At 51.6% G+C, this 18,661-nt stretch overlaps 8 non-coding genes across 8 annotated transcripts; all 8 read left to right on the forward strand.

Annotated features, from left to right (window-relative positions):
• Window positions 1-960: 960 nt before the first annotated feature.
• On the forward strand, window positions 961-1,124 carry LOC124764130. The gene has a single exon (XR_007012705.1). It is a non-coding gene; the product is annotated as a U1 spliceosomal RNA (small nuclear RNA).
• Window positions 1,125-3,326: 2,202 nt separating this feature from the next.
• On the forward strand, window positions 3,327-3,490 carry LOC124764131. Its single transcript, XR_007012706.1, has one exon. It is a non-coding gene; the product is annotated as a U1 spliceosomal RNA (small nuclear RNA).
• A 2,202-nt stretch (window positions 3,491-5,692) lies between these two features.
• Window positions 5,693-5,856, forward strand: LOC124764132. Its single transcript, XR_007012707.1, has one exon. It is a non-coding gene; the product is annotated as a U1 spliceosomal RNA (small nuclear RNA).
• Window positions 5,857-8,060: 2,204 nt separating this feature from the next.
• Window positions 8,061-8,224, forward strand: LOC124764133. The gene has a single exon (XR_007012708.1). It is a non-coding gene; the product is annotated as a U1 spliceosomal RNA (small nuclear RNA).
• Window positions 8,225-10,426: 2,202 nt separating this feature from the next.
• Window positions 10,427-10,590, forward strand: LOC124764134. Its single transcript, XR_007012709.1, has one exon. It is a non-coding gene; the product is annotated as a U1 spliceosomal RNA (small nuclear RNA).
• A 2,202-nt stretch (window positions 10,591-12,792) lies between these two features.
• LOC124764135 lies at window positions 12,793-12,956 on the forward strand. The gene has a single exon (XR_007012710.1). It is a non-coding gene; the product is annotated as a U1 spliceosomal RNA (small nuclear RNA).
• Window positions 12,957-15,160: 2,204 nt separating this feature from the next.
• LOC124764136 lies at window positions 15,161-15,324 on the forward strand. The gene has a single exon (XR_007012711.1). It is a non-coding gene; the product is annotated as a U1 spliceosomal RNA (small nuclear RNA).
• A 2,201-nt stretch (window positions 15,325-17,525) lies between these two features.
• On the forward strand, window positions 17,526-17,689 carry LOC124764137. The gene has a single exon (XR_007012712.1). It is a non-coding gene; the product is annotated as a U1 spliceosomal RNA (small nuclear RNA).
• The last annotated feature ends 972 nt before the right edge of the window (window positions 17,690-18,661 follow it).

An 18,661-nucleotide genomic window follows, 5' to 3' on the forward strand; every position in this document is an offset into this window, starting at 1 on the left:
ACTTCCTTGTTTCCCATCGCTTTGTTACACACCTGACGTGTTGTGTTTACAAACAAAAAGCAATTTAGTTTTATCTTTACCTAATCCACGTCTAAGCCAAGATTGCTACAAGGTATCAATCGTTTACCAAATACCGCACAATTAATCTGCATCTTCGAAATCAACCCGACACAGCTGAAATGTTGTCATGAATGAGACTTTATTTTTCTCTCTTATGCGCGAAGGAAATATGTCCATATTCCGAATGAAAATTTGCACAAATATTCGATCGAGCTTTCCACGTCCTACTCGGAAGGAGAAGCAAAAAGAAGTGTTACCTTTTAAGTGTCTTCTGTTACTCGGCGTCGAATGTCGAACGTGCTGGCTGATGTTCGTTCTTGGAGTTCACTGACGTCCTGTTTGTTCGTCGCGCACAACACTCACGAGTGCATCCAGCTCTCTTAGAACATCTGACAGTCTGAGCTGTGGTCCTTCAGTTGCTCGGCGACAGTCGACCGCGCGTGACAATGCTGCCGTATTTGCTAGCACTAAGGGCTCTCCTGGAAGGAGCGAAAGTAAAGTGTGGCTTGCATTGTGGCTGCAAAAAGCACTCATTCCGCAGATCGCATTCGCGGTTTCAACAGCCGAGGAAGAGGGCTCGTTGGAGACGGAGAGGAGGGCCCGGAGGCGGCAACCCGGACTTGGCCCGCCATCTTCCGGAGGGAACGGTAAATTAACCCCAGCAGCGGCCGGCGCCGCGAGCCGTATGGTGCTGCTCGCACAAAATGCATCGTTTTTCTCGGCAGAGGAGCGTTGTTGCGACTGTCTGCCATCTAACTCGACAGCCAATAGCTCTCTTGTAAGGAGACAGGTACATGGACGGCCACCATTCTGTTCGCCGATTGCGGAAACGTCAGGAGCTCTCGTTACATCTCGATAGCGCGAGGCACTACAAATTCTCGCCTGTGGCGCGACGAAAGCATACTTACCTGGCGTAGGGGATACCGTGATCATGAAGGCGGTTCCTCCGGGGTGAGGCTCTTCCATTGCACTTCGGTCGAGCTGACCCCCGCGATTACTCCAAATGTGAGTAACTCGGGCGCATAATTTTTGGTAGTCGGGACTTGCGTTCGCGCTGTCCCGGTGTCTATTTCAATTGCAAACGCAGTATTCTGTGGTAGCAGTCGGTAACTAGTGCGTCTGAGCACTCGGCCAGCAACGTGTTCCGCAAGGGACTGCCAAACGCAGCAGCACTCGCGCTACGCGCGTACCACACGTCTGCGTCGACCAGAGCCAGAGCACACTGTCTCTTCGATAAGCGCGGGGGACGCGCACCAGTAGTAGCAGCGGCAGCCGCGAGATGGCACAAGCGGTCTAACTCTGGTACGACATCCACATTAATGGCCGAACGGCGACTTTTGGCTTTCTCTGTCCATCAGGGGAATGCGCGCCAAACGCAATTGGACGGCGCGGCATTCCCTGCACGCGCGGCGACCGCGGTGGCGCGAGCCGGCGTACACGAGGCGTCGCCCAGCCGAACGCTTTGTCGTCTGTGGCCAGGTACATGAGGGGGCCGGCAGCAAGCGTCTAGCGTAGCGTCCCGAGACTTGCAGACTTGCGGCACTTGAGGAGCTTGCGGGGATGTGAAATGACGTGGCCAACTGTACCGAAAACGGGGAAGAGAAATTCTAGGCAACAGCCACTTGTGCTCCCAGGCGGCCACACTGACAACGGGGGCCAGCGTTGCTCAAATTCGGTGATGGGACGAGAACCGCTGTAGGCTGTTTATTAGGCCACGACAGTGAGCGTTTACTTTCTGTAAGGAATGTCTTGTCGTCGCAGGTGTTGTGTTTCGCCTGTACTCGGGGCTCCCAGGGAAAGTAGAAAACGCAATGTTATCAGGTGTTTTTCTTGCAAGAAATCGAGTCAAAAGGTCTGTATTACACACGTCTTTACCAGGTTCGGAACTTCAAATCTGTTTATGGCCTCTTTACAAGCTCGCTATTCGTCTTCCAAAATATTAAAAGTACACCATACCTCCAGATTCAGCCGTCCCCCACCCCCTGTACAAACTGTCTGTCGTATGGGCGCCCTTGGAGTGAGAACAGATAGGTTTCGAATGGAATGGAAATAACATAAAACTCTTCTTTTCTCTCTCTCTCTCTCTCTCTCTCTCTCTCTCTCTCTCTCTCTCTTCTGTAACAAGTGTAATTAAAAACACAATTTCTCCCTACTCACTGACAAAATATCCGAACAGTGCCTTCTGTAACACACACAGTTCTACATTGACAGACGCGTAATAGCGGCAGTTTCAATAAATTACTAATTGCAGAAACGGGTAGCCCTCAGTGAATTCGTTGTTGCATCACTACATTCACAGAAAAGAGACTTCCTTGTTTCCCATCGCTTTGTTACACACCTGACGTGTTGTGTTTACAAACAAAAAGCAATTTAGTTTTATCTTTACCTAATCCACGTCTAAGCCAAGATTGCTACAAGGTATCAATCGTTTACCAAATACCGCACAATTAATCTGCATCTTCGAAATCAACCCGACACAGCTGAAATGTTGTCATGAATGAGACTTTATTTTTCTCTCTTATGCGCGAAGGAAATATGTCCATATTCCGAATGAAAATTTGCACAAATATTCGATCGAGCTTTCCACGTCCTACTCGGAAGGAGAAGCAAAAAGAAGTGTTACCTTTTAAGTGTCTTCTGTTACTCGGCGTCGAATGTCGAACGTGCTGGCTGATGTTCGTTCTTGGAGTTCACTGACGTCCTGTTTGTTCGTCGCGCACAACACTCACGAGTGCATCCAGCTCTCTTAGAACATCTGACAGTCTGAGCTGTGGTCCTTCAGTTGCTCGGCGACAGTCGACCGCGCGTGACAATGCTGCCGTATTTGCTAGCACTAAGGGCTCTCCTGGAAGGAGCGAAAGTAAAGTGTGGCTTGCATTGTGGCTGCAAAAAGCACTCATTCCGCAGATCGCATTCGCGGTTTCAACAGCCGAGGAAGAGGGCTCGTTGGAGACGGAGAGGAGGGCCCGGAGGCGGCAACCCGGACTTGGCCCGCCATCTTCCGGAGGGAACGGTAAATTAACCCCAGCAGCGGCCGGCGCCGCGAGCCGTATGGTGCTGCTCGCACAAAATGCATCGTTTTTCTCGGCAGAGGAGCGTTGTTGCGACTGTCTGCCATCTAACTCGACAGCCAATAGCTCTCTTGTAAGGAGACAGGTACATGGACGGCCACCATTCTGTTCGCCGATTGCGGAAACGTCAGGAGCTCTCGTTACATCTCGATAGCGCGAGGCACTACAAATTCTCGCCTGTGGCGCGACGAAAGCATACTTACCTGGCGTAGGGGATACCGTGATCATGAAGGCGGTTCCTCCGGGGTGAGGCTCTTCCATTGCACTTCGGTCGAGCTGACCCCCGCGATTACTCCAAATGTGAGTAACTCGGGCGCATAATTTTTGGTAGTCGGGACTTGCGTTCGCGCTGTCCCGGTGTCTATTTCAATTGCAAACGCAGTATTCTGTGGTAGCAGTCGGTAACTAGTGCGTCTGAGCACTCGGCCAGCAACGTGTTCCGCAAGGGACTGCCAAACGCAGCAGCACTCGCGCTACGCGCGTACCACACGTCTGCGTCGACCAGAGCCAGAGCACACTGTCTCTTCGATAAGCGCGGGGGACGCGCACCAGTAGTAGCAGCGGCAGCCGCGAGATGGCACAAGCGGTCTAACTCTGGTACGACATCCACATTAATGGCCGAACGGCGACTTTTGGCTTTCTCTGTCCATCAGGGGAATGCGCGCCAAACGCAATTGGACGGCGCGGCATTCCCTGCACGCGCGGCGACCGCGGTGGCGCGAGCCGGCGTACACGAGGCGTCGCCCAGCCGAACGCTTTGTCGTCTGTGGCCAGGTACATGAGGGGGCCGGCAGCAAGCGTCTAGCGTAGCGTCCCGAGACTTGCAGACTTGCGGCACTTGAGGAGCTTGCGGGGATGTGAAATGACGTGGCCAACTGTACCGAAAACGGGGAAGAGAAATTCTAGGCAACAGCCACTTGTGCTCCCAGGCGGCCACACTGACAACGGGGGCCAGCGTTGCTCAAATTCGGTGATGGGACGAGAACCGCTGTAGGCTGTTTATTAGGCCACGACAGTGAGCGTTTACTTTCTGTAAGGAATGTCTTGTCGTCGCAGGTGTTGTGTTTCGCCTGTACTCGGGGCTCCCAGGGAAAGTAGAAAACGCAATGTTATCAGGTGTTTTTCTTGCAAGAAATCGAGTCAAAAGGTCTGTATTACACACGTCTTTACCAGGTTCGGAACTTCAAATCTGTTTATGGCCTCTTTACAAGCTCGCTATTCGTCTTCCAAAATATTAAAAGTACACCATACCTCCAGATTCAGCCGTCCCCCACCCCCTGTACAAACTGTCTGTCGTATGGGCGCCCTTGGAGTGAGAACAGATAGGTTTCGAATGGAATGGAAATAACATAAAACTCTTCTTTTCTCTCTCTCTCTCTCTCTCTCTCTCTCTCTCTCTCTCTCTCTCTTCTGTAACAAGTGTAATTAAAAACACAATTTCTCCCTACTCACTGACAAAATATCCGAACAGTGCCTTCTGTAACACACACAGTTCTACATTGACAGACGCGTAATAGCGGCAGTTTCAATAAATTACTAATTGCAGAAACGGGTAGCCCTCAGTGAATTCGTTGTTGCATCACTACATTCACAGAAAAGAGACTTCCTTGTTTCCCATCGCTTTGTTACACACCTGACGTGTTGTGTTTACAAACAAAAAGCAATTTAGTTTTATCTTTACCTAATCCACGTCTAAGCCAAGATTGCTACAAGGTATCAATCGTTTACCAAATACCGCACAATTAATCTGCATCTTCGAAATCAACCCGACACAGCTGAAATGTTGTCATGAATGAGACTTTATTTTTCTCTCTTATGCGCGAAGGAAATATGTCCATATTCCGAATGAAAATTTGCACAAATATTCGATCGAGCTTTCCACGTCCTACTCGGAAGGAGAAGCAAAAAGAAGTGTTACCTTTTAAGTGTCTTCTGTTACTCGGCGTCGAATGTCGAACGTGCTGGCTGATGTTCGTTCTTGGAGTTCACTGACGTCCTGTTTGTTCGTCGCGCACAACACTCACGAGTGCATCCAGCTCTCTTAGAACATCTGACAGTCTGAGCTGTGGTCCTTCAGTTGCTCGGCGACAGTCGACCGCGCGTGACAATGCTGCCGTATTTGCTAGCACTAAGGGCTCTCCTGGAAGGAGCGAAAGTAAAGTGTGGCTTGCATTGTGGCTGCAAAAAGCACTCATTCCGCAGATCGCATTCGCGGTTTCAACAGCCGAGGAAGAGGGCTCGTTGGAGACGGAGAGGAGGGCCCGGAGGCGGCAACCCGGACTTGGCCCGCCATCTTCCGGAGGGAACGGTAAATTAACCCCAGCAGCGGCCGGCGCCGCGAGCCGTATGGTGCTGCTCGCACAAAATGCATCGTTTTTCTCGGCAGAGGAGCGTTGTTGCGACTGTCTGCCATCTAACTCGACAGCCAATAGCTCTCTTGTAAGGAGACAGGTACATGGACGGCCACCATTCTGTTCGCCGATTGCGGAAACGTCAGGAGCTCTCGTTACATCTCGATAGCGCGAGGCACTACAAATTCTCGCCTGTGGCGCGACGAAAGCATACTTACCTGGCGTAGGGGATACCGTGATCATGAAGGCGGTTCCTCCGGGGTGAGGCTCTTCCATTGCACTTCGGTCGAGCTGACCCCCGCGATTACTCCAAATGTGAGTAACTCGGGCGCATAATTTTTGGTAGTCGGGACTTGCGTTCGCGCTGTCCCGGTGTCTATTTCAATTGCAAACGCAGTATTCTGTGGTAGCAGTCGGTAACTAGTGCGTCTGAGCACTCGGCCAGCAACGTGTTCCGCAAGGGACTGCCAAACGCAGCAGCACTCGCGCTACGCGCGTACCACACGTCTGCGTCGACCAGAGCCAGAGCACACTGTCTCTTCGATAAGCGCGGGGGACGCGCACCAGTAGTAGCAGCGGCAGCCGCGAGATGGCACAAGCGGTCTAACTCTGGTACGACATCCACATTAATGGCCGAACGGCGACTTTTGGCTTTCTCTGTCCATCAGGGGAATGCGCGCCAAACGCAATTGGACGGCGCGGCATTCCCTGCACGCGCGGCGACCGCGGTGGCGCGAGCCGGCGTACACGAGGCGTCGCCCAGCCGAACGCTTTGTCGTCTGTGGCCAGGTACATGAGGGGGCCGGCAGCAAGCGTCTAGCGTAGCGTCCCGAGACTTGCAGACTTGCGGCACTTGAGGAGCTTGCGGGGATGTGAAATGACGTGGCCAACTGTACCGAAAACGGGGAAGAGAAATTCTAGGCAACAGCCACTTGTGCTCCCAGGCGGCCACACTGACAACGGGGGCCAGCGTTGCTCAAATTCGGTGATGGGACGAGAACCGCTGTAGGCTGTTTATTAGGCCACGACAGTGAGCGTTTACTTTCTGTAAGGAATGTCTTGTCGTCGCAGGTGTTGTGTTTCGCCTGTACTCGGGGCTCCCAGGGAAAGTAGAAAACGCAATGTTATCAGGTGTTTTTCTTGCAAGAAATCGAGTCAAAAGGTCTGTATTACACACGTCTTTACCAGGTTCGGAACTTCAAATCTGTTTATGGCCTCTTTACAAGCTCGCTATTCGTCTTCCAAAATATTAAAAGTACACCATACCTCCAGATTCAGCCGTCCCCCACCCCCTGTACAAACTGTCTGTCGTATGGGCGCCCTTGGAGTGAGAACAGATAGGTTTCGAATGGAATGGAAATAACATAAAACTCTTCTTTTCTCTCTCTCTCTCTCTCTCTCTCTCTCTCTCTCTCTCTCTCTCTCTTCTGTAACAAGTGTAATTAAAAACACAATTTCTCCCTACTCACTGACAAAATATCCGAACAGTGCCTTCTGTAACACACACAGTTCTACATTGACAGACGCGTAATAGCGGCAGTTTCAATAAATTACTAATTGCAGAAACGGGTAGCCCTCAGTGAATTCGTTGTTGCATCACTACATTCACAGAAAAGAGACTTCCTTGTTTCCCATCGCTTTGTTACACACCTGACGTGTTGTGTTTACAAACAAAAAGCAATTTAGTTTTATCTTTACCTAATCCACGTCTAAGCCAAGATTGCTACAAGGTATCAATCGTTTACCAAATACCGCACAATTAATCTGCATCTTCGAAATCAACCCGACACAGCTGAAATGTTGTCATGAATGAGACTTTATTTTTCTCTCTTATGCGCGAAGGAAATATGTCCATATTCCGAATGAAAATTTGCACAAATATTCGATCGAGCTTTCCACGTCCTACTCGGAAGGAGAAGCAAAAAGAAGTGTTACCTTTTAAGTGTCTTCTGTTACTCGGCGTCGAATGTCGAACGTGCTGGCTGATGTTCGTTCTTGGAGTTCACTGACGTCCTGTTTGTTCGTCGCGCACAACACTCACGAGTGCATCCAGCTCTCTTAGAACATCTGACAGTCTGAGCTGTGGTCCTTCAGTTGCTCGGCGACAGTCGACCGCGCGTGACAATGCTGCCGTATTTGCTAGCACTAAGGGCTCTCCTGGAAGGAGCGAAAGTAAAGTGTGGCTTGCATTGTGGCTGCAAAAAGCACTCATTCCGCAGATCGCATTCGCGGTTTCAACAGCCGAGGAAGAGGGCTCGTTGGAGACGGAGAGGAGGGCCCGGAGGCGGCAACCCGGACTTGGCCCGCCATCTTCCGGAGGGAACGGTAAATTAACCCCAGCAGCGGCCGGCGCCGCGAGCCGTATGGTGCTGCTCGCACAAAATGCATCGTTTTTCTCGGCAGAGGAGCGTTGTTGCGACTGTCTGCCATCTAACTCGACAGCCAATAGCTCTCTTGTAAGGAGACAGGTACATGGACGGCCACCATTCTGTTCGCCGATTGCGGAAACGTCAGGAGCTCTCGTTACATCTCGATAGCGCGAGGCACTACAAATTCTCGCCTGTGGCGCGACGAAAGCATACTTACCTGGCGTAGGGGATACCGTGATCATGAAGGCGGTTCCTCCGGGGTGAGGCTCTTCCATTGCACTTCGGTCGAGCTGACCCCCGCGATTACTCCAAATGTGAGTAACTCGGGCGCATAATTTTTGGTAGTCGGGACTTGCGTTCGCGCTGTCCCGGTGTCTATTTCAATTGCAAACGCAGTATTCTGTGGTAGCAGTCGGTAACTAGTGCGTCTGAGCACTCGGCCAGCAACGTGTTCCGCAAGGGACTGCCAAACGCAGCAGCACTCGCGCTACGCGCGTACCACACGTCTGCGTCGACCAGAGCCAGAGCACACTGTCTCTTCGATAAGCGCGGGGGACGCGCACCAGTAGTAGCAGCGGCAGCCGCGAGATGGCACAAGCGGTCTAACTCTGGTACGACATCCACATTAATGGCCGAACGGCGACTTTTGGCTTTCTCTGTCCATCAGGGGAATGCGCGCCAAACGCAATTGGACGGCGCGGCATTCCCTGCACGCGCGGCGACCGCGGTGGCGCGAGCCGGCGTACACGAGGCGTCGCCCAGCCGAACGCTTTGTCGTCTGTGGCCAGGTACATGAGGGGGCCGGCAGCAAGCGTCTAGCGTAGCGTCCCGAGACTTGCAGACTTGCGGCACTTGAGGAGCTTGCGGGGATGTGAAATGACGTGGCCAACTGTACCGAAAACGGGGAAGAGAAATTCTAGGCAACAGCCACTTGTGCTCCCAGGCGGCCACACTGACAACGGGGGCCAGCGTTGCTCAAATTCGGTGATGGGACGAGAACCGCTGTAGGCTGTTTATTAGGCCACGACAGTGAGCGTTTACTTTCTGTAAGGAATGTCTTGTCGTCGCAGGTGTTGTGTTTCGCCTGTACTCGGGGCTCCCAGGGAAAGTAGAAAACGCAATGTTATCAGGTGTTTTTCTTGCAAGAAATCGAGTCAAAAGGTCTGTATTACACACGTCTTTACCAGGTTCGGAACTTCAAATCTGTTTATGGCCTCTTTACAAGCTCGCTATTCGTCTTCCAAAATATTAAAAGTACACCATACCTCCAGATTCAGCCGTCCCCCACCCCCTGTACAAACTGTCTGTCGTATGGGCGCCCTTGGAGTGAGAACAGATAGGTTTCGAATGGAATGGAAATAACATAAAACTCTTCTTTTCTCTCTCTCTCTCTCTCTCTCTCTCTCTCTCTCTCTCTCTCTCTTCTGTAACAAGTGTAATTAAAAACACAATTTCTCCCTACTCACTGACAAAATATCCGAACAGTGCCTTCTGTAACACACACAGTTCTACATTGACAGACGCGTAATAGCGGCAGTTTCAATAAATTACTAATTGCAGAAACGGGTAGCCCTCAGTGAATTCGTTGTTGCATCACTACATTCACAGAAAAGAGACTTCCTTGTTTCCCATCGCTTTGTTACACACCTGACGTGTTGTGTTTACAAACAAAAAGCAATTTAGTTTTATCTTTACCTAATCCACGTCTAAGCCAAGATTGCTACAAGGTATCAATCGTTTACCAAATACCGCACAATTAATCTGCATCTTCGAAATCAACCCGACACAGCTGAAATGTTGTCATGAATGAGACTTTATTTTTCTCTCTTATGCGCGAAGGAAATATGTCCATATTCCGAATGAAAATTTGCACAAATATTCGATCGAGCTTTCCACGTCCTACTCGGAAGGAGAAGCAAAAAGAAGTGTTACCTTTTAAGTGTCTTCTGTTACTCGGCGTCGAATGTCGAACGTGCTGGCTGATGTTCGTTCTTGGAGTTCACTGACGTCCTGTTTGTTCGTCGCGCACAACACTCACGAGTGCATCCAGCTCTCTTAGAACATCTGACAGTCTGAGCTGTGGTCCTTCAGTTGCTCGGCGACAGTCGACCGCGCGTGACAATGCTGCCGTATTTGCTAGCACTAAGGGCTCTCCTGGAAGGAGCGAAAGTAAAGTGTGGCTTGCATTGTGGCTGCAAAAAGCACTCATTCCGCAGATCGCATTCGCGGTTTCAACAGCCGAGGAAGAGGGCTCGTTGGAGACGGAGAGGAGGGCCCGGAGGCGGCAACCCGGACTTGGCCCGCCATCTTCCGGAGGGAACGGTAAATTAACCCCAGCAGCGGCCGGCGCCGCGAGCCGTATGGTGCTGCTCGCACAAAATGCATCGTTTTTCTCGGCAGAGGAGCGTTGTTGCGACTGTCTGCCATCTAACTCGACAGCCAATAGCTCTCTTGTAAGGAGACAGGTACATGGACGGCCACCATTCTGTTCGCCGATTGCGGAAACGTCAGGAGCTCTCGTTACATCTCGATAGCGCGAGGCACTACAAATTCTCGCCTGTGGCGCGACGAAAGCATACTTACCTGGCGTAGGGGATACCGTGATCATGAAGGCGGTTCCTCCGGGGTGAGGCTCTTCCATTGCACTTCGGTCGAGCTGACCCCCGCGATTACTCCAAATGTGAGTAACTCGGGCGCATAATTTTTGGTAGTCGGGACTTGCGTTCGCGCTGTCCCGGTGTCTATTTCAATTGCAAACGCAGTATTCTGTGGTAGCAGTCGGTAACTAGTGCGTCTGAGCACTCGGCCAGCAACGTGTTCCGCAAGGGACTGCCAAACGCAGCAGCACTCGCGCTACGCGCGTACCACACGTCTGCGTCGACCAGAGCCAGAGCACACTGTCTCTTCGATAAGCGCGGGGGACGCGCACCAGTAGTAGCAGCGGCAGCCGCGAGATGGCACAAGCGGTCTAACTCTGGTACGACATCCACATTAATGGCCGAACGGCGACTTTTGGCTTTCTCTGTCCATCAGGGGAATGCGCGCCAAACGCAATTGGACGGCGCGGCATTCCCTGCACGCGCGGCGACCGCGGTGGCGCGAGCCGGCGTACACGAGGCGTCGCCCAGCCGAACGCTTTGTCGTCTGTGGCCAGGTACATGAGGGGGCCGGCAGCAAGCGTCTAGCGTAGCGTCCCGAGACTTGCAGACTTGCGGCACTTGAGGAGCTTGCGGGGATGTGAAATGACGTGGCCAACTGTACCGAAAACGGGGAAGAGAAATTCTAGGCAACAGCCACTTGTGCTCCCAGGCGGCCACACTGACAACGGGGGCCAGCGTTGCTCAAATTCGGTGATGGGACGAGAACCGCTGTAGGCTGTTTATTAGGCCACGACAGTGAGCGTTTACTTTCTGTAAGGAATGTCTTGTCGTCGCAGGTGTTGTGTTTCGCCTGTACTCGGGGCTCCCAGGGAAAGTAGAAAACGCAATGTTATCAGGTGTTTTTCTTGCAAGAAATCGAGTCAAAAGGTCTGTATTACACACGTCTTTACCAGGTTCGGAACTTCAAATCTGTTTATGGCCTCTTTACAAGCTCGCTATTCGTCTTCCAAAATATTAAAAGTACACCATACCTCCAGATTCAGCCGTCCCCCACCCCCTGTACAAACTGTCTGTCGTATGGGCGCCCTTGGAGTGAGAACAGATAGGTTTCGAATGGAATGGAAATAACATAAAACTCTTCTTTTCTCTCTCTCTCTCTCTCTCTCTCTCTCTCTCTCTCTCTCTCTCTTCTGTAACAAGTGTAATTAAAAACACAATTTCTCCCTACTCACTGACAAAATATCCGAACAGTGCCTTCTGTAACACACACAGTTCTACATTGACAGACGCGTAATAGCGGCAGTTTCAATAAATTACTAATTGCAGAAACGGGTAGCCCTCAGTGAATTCGTTGTTGCATCACTACATTCACAGAAAAGAGACTTCCTTGTTTCCCATCGCTTTGTTACACACCTGACGTGTTGTGTTTACAAACAAAAAGCAATTTAGTTTTATCTTTACCTAATCCACGTCTAAGCCAAGATTGCTACAAGGTATCAATCGTTTACCAAATACCGCACAATTAATCTGCATCTTCGAAATCAACCCGACACAGCTGAAATGTTGTCATGAATGAGACTTTATTTTTCTCTCTTATGCGCGAAGGAAATATGTCCATATTCCGAATGAAAATTTGCACAAATATTCGATCGAGCTTTCCACGTCCTACTCGGAAGGAGAAGCAAAAAGAAGTGTTACCTTTTAAGTGTCTTCTGTTACTCGGCGTCGAATGTCGAACGTGCTGGCTGATGTTCGTTCTTGGAGTTCACTGACGTCCTGTTTGTTCGTCGCGCACAACACTCACGAGTGCATCCAGCTCTCTTAGAACATCTGACAGTCTGAGCTGTGGTCCTTCAGTTGCTCGGCGACAGTCGACCGCGCGTGACAATGCTGCCGTATTTGCTAGCACTAAGGGCTCTCCTGGAAGGAGCGAAAGTAAAGTGTGGCTTGCATTGTGGCTGCAAAAAGCACTCATTCCGCAGATCGCATTCGCGGTTTCAACAGCCGAGGAAGAGGGCTCGTTGGAGACGGAGAGGAGGGCCCGGAGGCGGCAACCCGGACTTGGCCCGCCATCTTCCGGAGGGAACGGTAAATTAACCCCAGCAGCGGCCGGCGCCGCGAGCCGTATGGTGCTGCTCGCACAAAATGCATCGTTTTTCTCGGCAGAGGAGCGTTGTTGCGACTGTCTGCCATCTAACTCGACAGCCAATAGCTCTCTTGTAAGGAGACAGGTACATGGACGGCCACCATTCTGTTCGCCGATTGCGGAAACGTCAGGAGCTCTCGTTACATCTCGATAGCGCGAGGCACTACAAATTCTCGCCTGTGGCGCGACGAAAGCATACTTACCTGGCGTAGGGGATACCGTGATCATGAAGGCGGTTCCTCCGGGGTGAGGCTCTTCCATTGCACTTCGGTCGAGCTGACCCCCGCGATTACTCCAAATGTGAGTAACTCGGGCGCATAATTTTTGGTAGTCGGGACTTGCGTTCGCGCTGTCCCGGTGTCTATTTCAATTGCAAACGCAGTATTCTGTGGTAGCAGTCGGTAACTAGTGCGTCTGAGCACTCGGCCAGCAACGTGTTCCGCAAGGGACTGCCAAACGCAGCAGCACTCGCGCTACGCGCGTACCACACGTCTGCGTCGACCAGAGCCAGAGCACACTGTCTCTTCGATAAGCGCGGGGGACGCGCACCAGTAGTAGCAGCGGCAGCCGCGAGATGGCACAAGCGGTCTAACTCTGGTACGACATCCACATTAATGGCCGAACGGCGACTTTTGGCTTTCTCTGTCCATCAGGGGAATGCGCGCCAAACGCAATTGGACGGCGCGGCATTCCCTGCACGCGCGGCGACCGCGGTGGCGCGAGCCGGCGTACACGAGGCGTCGCCCAGCCGAACGCTTTGTCGTCTGTGGCCAGGTACATGAGGGGGCCGGCAGCAAGCGTCTAGCGTAGCGTCCCGAGACTTGCAGACTTGCGGCACTTGAGGAGCTTGCGGGGATGTGAAATGACGTGGCCAACTGTACCGAAAACGGGGAAGAGAAATTCTAGGCAACAGCCACTTGTGCTCCCAGGCGGCCACACTGACAACGGGGGCCAGCGTTGCTCAAATTCGGTGATGGGACGAGAACCGCTGTAGGCTGTTTATTAGGCCACGACAGTGAGCGTTTACTTTCTGTAAGGAATGTCTTGTCGTCGCAGGTGTTGTGTTTCGCCTGTACTCGGGGCTCCCAGGGAAAGTAGAAAACGCAATGTTATCAGGTGTTTTTCTTGCAAGAAATCGAGTCAAAAGGTCTGTATTACACACGTCTTTACCAGGTTCGGAACTTCAAATCTGTTTATGGCCTCTTTACAAGCTCGCTATTCGTCTTCCAAAATATTAAAAGTACACCATACCTCCAGATTCAGCCGTCCCCCACCCCCTGTACAAACTGTCTGTCGTATGGGCGCCCTTGGAGTGAGAACAGATAGGTTTCGAATGGAATGGAAATAACATAAAACTCTTCTTTTCTCTCTCTCTCTCTCTCTCTCTCTCTCTCTCTCTCTCTCTCTCTCTTCTGTAACAAGTGTAATTAAAAACACAATTTCTCCCTACTCACTGACAAAATATCCGAACAGTGCCTTCTGTAACACACACAGTTCTACATTGACAGACGCGTAATAGCGGCAGTTTCAATAAATTACTAATTGCAGAAACGGGTAGCCCTCAGTGAATTCGTTGTTGCATCACTACATTCACAGAAAAGAGACTTCCTTGTTTCCCATCGCTTTGTTACACACCTGACGTGTTGTGTTTACAAACAAAAAGCAATTTAGTTTTATCTTTACCTAATCCACGTCTAAGCCAAGATTGCTACAAGGTATCAATCGTTTACCAAATACCGCACAATTAATCTGCATCTTCGAAATCAACCCGACACAGCTGAAATGTTGTCATGAATGAGACTTTATTTTTCTCTCTTATGCGCGAAGGAAATATGTCCATATTCCGAATGAAAATTTGCACAAATATTCGATCGAGCTTTCCACGTCCTACTCGGAAGGAGAAGCAAAAAGAAGTGTTACCTTTTAAGTGTCTTCTGTTACTCGGCGTCGAATGTCGAACGTGCTGGCTGATGTTCGTTCTTGGAGTTCACTGACGTCCTGTTTGTTCGTCGCGCACAACACTCACGAGTGCATCCAGCTCTCTTAGAACATCTGACAGTCTGAGCTGTGGTCCTTCAGTTGCTCGGCGACAGTCGACCGCGCGTGACAATGCTGCCGTATTTGCTAGCACTAAGGGCTCTCCTGGAAGGAGCGAAAGTAAAGTGTGGCTTGCATTGTGGCTGCAAAAAGCACTCATTCCGCAGATCGCATTCGCGGTTTCAACAGCCGAGGAAGAGGGCTCGTTGGAGACGGAGAGGAGGGCCCGGAGGCGGCAACCCGGACTTGGCCCGCCATCTTCCGGAGGGAACGGTAAATTAACCCCAGCAGCGGCCGGCGCCGCGAGCCGTATGGTGCTGCTCGCACAAAATGCATCGTTTTTCTCGGCAGAGGAGCGTTGTTGCGACTGTCTGCCATCTAACTCGACAGCCAATAGCTCTCTTGTAAGGAGACAGGTACATGGACGGCCACCATTCTGTTCGCCGATTGCGGAAACGTCAGGAGCTCTCGTTACATCTCGATAGCGCGAGGCACTACAAATTCTCGCCTGTGGCGCGACGAAAGCATACTTACCTGGCGTAGGGGATACCGTGATCATGAAGGCGGTTCCTCCGGGGTGAGGCTCTTCCATTGCACTTCGGTCGAGCTGACCCCCGCGATTACTCCAAATGTGAGTAACTCGGGCGCATAATTTTTGGTAGTCGGGACTTGCGTTCGCGCTGTCCCGGTGTCTATTTCAATTGCAAACGCAGTATTCTGTGGTAGCAGTCGGTAACTAGTGCGTCTGAGCACTCGGCCAGCAACGTGTTCCGCAAGGGACTGCCAAACGCAGCAGCACTCGCGCTACGCGCGTACCACACGTCTGCGTCGACCAGAGCCAGAGCACACTGTCTCTTCGATAAGCGCGGGGGACGCGCACCAGTAGTAGCAGCGGCAGCCGCGAGATGGCACAAGCGGTCTAACTCTGGTACGACATCCACATTAATGGCCGAACGGCGACTTTTGGCTTTCTCTGTCCATCAGGGGAATGCGCGCCAAACGCAATTGGACGGCGCGGCATTCCCTGCACGCGCGGCGACCGCGGTGGCGCGAGCCGGCGTACACGAGGCGTCGCCCAGCCGAACGCTTTGTCGTCTGTGGCCAGGTACATGAGGGGGCCGGCAGCAAGCGTCTAGCGTAGCGTCCCGAGACTTGCAGACTTGCGGCACTTGAGGAGCTTGCGGGGATGTGAAATGACGTGGCCAACTGTACCGAAAACGGGGAAGAGAAATTCTAGGCAACAGCCACTTGTGCTCCCAGGCGGCCACACTGACAACGGGGGCCAGCGTTGCTCAAATTCGGTGATGGGACGAGAACCGCTGTAGGCTGTTTATTAGGCCACGACAGTGAGCGTTTACTTTCTGTAAGGAATGTCTTGTCGTCGCAGGTGTTGTGTTTCGCCTGTACTCGGGGCTCCCAGGGAAAGTAGAAAACGCAATGTTATCAGGTGTTTTTCTTGCAAGAAATCGAGTCAAAAGGTCTGTATTACACACGTCTTTACCAGGTTCGGAACTTCAAATCTGTTTATGGCCTCTTTACAAGCTCGCTATTCGTCTTCCAAAATATTAAAAGTACACCATACCTCCAGATTCAGCCGTCCCCCACCCCCTGTACAAACTGTCTGTCGTATGGGCGCCCTTGGAGTGAGAACAGATAGGTTTCGAATGGAATGGAAATAACATAAAACTCTTCTTTTCTCTCTCTCTCTCTCTCTCTCTCTCTCTCTCTCTCTCTCTCTCTTCTGTAACAAGTGTAATTAAAAACACAATTTCTCCCTACTCACTGACAAAATATCCGAACAGTGCCTTCTGTAACACACACAGTTCTACATTGACAGACGCGTAATAGCGGCAGTTTCAATAAATTACTAATTGCAGAAACGGGTAGCCCTCAGTGAATTCGTTGTTGCATCACTACATTCACAGAAAAGAGACTTCCTTGTTTCCCATCGCTTTGTTACACACCTGACGTGTTGTGTTTACAAACAAAAAGCAATTTAGTTTTATCTTTACCTAATCCACGTCTAAGCCAAGATTGCTACAAGGTATCAATCGTTTACCAAATACCGCACAATTAATCTGCATCTTCGAAATCAACCCGACACAGCTGAAATGTTGTCATGAATGAGACTTTATTTTTCTCTCTTATGCGCGAAGGAAATATGTCCATATTCCGAATGAAAATTTGCACAAATATTCGATCGAGCTTTCCACGTCCTACTCGGAAGGAGAAGCAAAAAGAAGTGTTACCTTTTAAGTGTCTTCTGTTACTCGGCGTCGAATGTCGAACGTGCTGGCTGATGTTCGTTCTTGAGTTCACTGACGTCCTGTTTGTTCGTCGCGCACAACACTCACGAGTGCATCCAGCTCTCTTAGAACATCTGACAGTCTGAGCTGTGGTCCTTCAGTTGCTCGGCGACAGTCGACCGCGCGTGACAATGCTGCCGTATTTGCTAGCACTAAGGGCTCTCCTGGAAGGAGCGAAAGTAAAGTGTGGCTTGCATTGTGGCTGCAAAAAGCACTCATTCCGCAGATCGCATTCGCGGTTTCAACAGCCGAGGAAGAGGGCTCGTTGGAGACGGAGAGGAGGGCCCGGAGGCGGCAACCCGGACTTGGCCCGCCATCTTCCGGAGGGAACGGTAAATTAACCCCAGCAGCGGCCGGCGCCGCGAGCCGTATGGTGCTGCTCGCACAAAATGCATCGTTTTTCTCGGCAGAGGAGCGTTGTTGCGACTGTCTGCCATCTAACTCGACAGCCAATAGCTCTCTTGTAAGGAGACAGGTACATGGACGGCCACCATTCTGTTCGCCGATTGCGGAAACGTCAGGAGCTCTCGTTACATCTCGATAGCGCGAGGCACTACAAATTCTCGCCTGTGGCGCGACGAAAGCATACTTACCTGGCGTAGGGGATACCGTGATCATGAAGGCGGTTCCTCCGGGGTGAGGCTCTTCCATTGCACTTCGGTCGAGCTGACCCCCGCGATTACTCCAAATGTGAGTAACTCGGGCGCATAATTTTTGGTAGTCGGGACTTGCGTTCGCGCTGTCCCGGTGTCTATTTCAATTGCAAACGCAGTATTCTGTGGTAGCAGTCGGTAACTAGTGCGTCTGAGCACTCGGCCAGCAACGTGTTCCGCAAGGGACTGCCAAACGCAGCAGCACTCGCGCTACGCGCGTACCACACGTCTGCGTCGACCAGAGCCAGAGCACACTGTCTCTTCGATAAGCGCGGGGGACGCGCACCAGTAGTAGCAGCGGCAGCCGCGAGATGGCACAAGCGGTCTAACTCTGGTACGACATCCACATTAATGGCCGAACGGCGACTTTTGGCTTTCTCTGTCCATCAGGGGAATGCGCGCCAAACGCAATTGGACGGCGCGGCATTCCCTGCACGCGCGGCGACCGCGGTGGCGCGAGCCGGCGTACACGAGGCGTCGCCCAGCCGAACGCTTTGTCGTCTGTGGCCAGGTACATGAGGGGGCCGGCAGCAAGCGTCTAGCGTAGCGTCCCGAGACTTGCAGACTTGCGGCACTTGAGGAGCTTGCGGGGATGTGAAATGACGTGGCCAACTGTACCGAAAACGGGGAAGAGAAATTCTAGGCAACAGCCACTTGTGCTCCCAGGCGGCCACACTGACAACGGGGGCCAGCGTTGCTCAAATTCGGTGATGGGACGAGAACCGCTGTAGGCTGTTTATTAGGCCACGACAGTGAGCGTTTACTTTCTGTAAGGAATGTCTTGTCGTCGCAGGTGTTGTGTTTCGCCTGTACTCGGGGCTCCCAGGGAAAGTAGAAAACGCAATGTTATCAGGTGTTTTTCTTGCAAGAAATCGAGTCAAAAGGTCTGTATTACACACGTCTTTACCAGGTTCGGAACTTCAAATCTGTTTATGGCCTCTTTACAAGCTCGCTATTCGTCTTCCAAAATATTAAAAGTACACCATACCTCCAGATTCAGCCGTCCCCCACCCCCTGTACAAACTGTCTGTCGTATGGGCGCCCTTGGAGTGAGAACAGATAGGTTTC

Source organism: Schistocerca piceifrons, unplaced genomic scaffold, assembly GCF_021461385.2.
Source record: "Schistocerca piceifrons isolate TAMUIC-IGC-003096 unplaced genomic scaffold, iqSchPice1.1 HiC_scaffold_626, whole genome shotgun sequence".
NCBI classification, from domain to species: Eukaryota; Metazoa; Arthropoda; class Insecta; order Orthoptera; family Acrididae; genus Schistocerca; species Schistocerca piceifrons.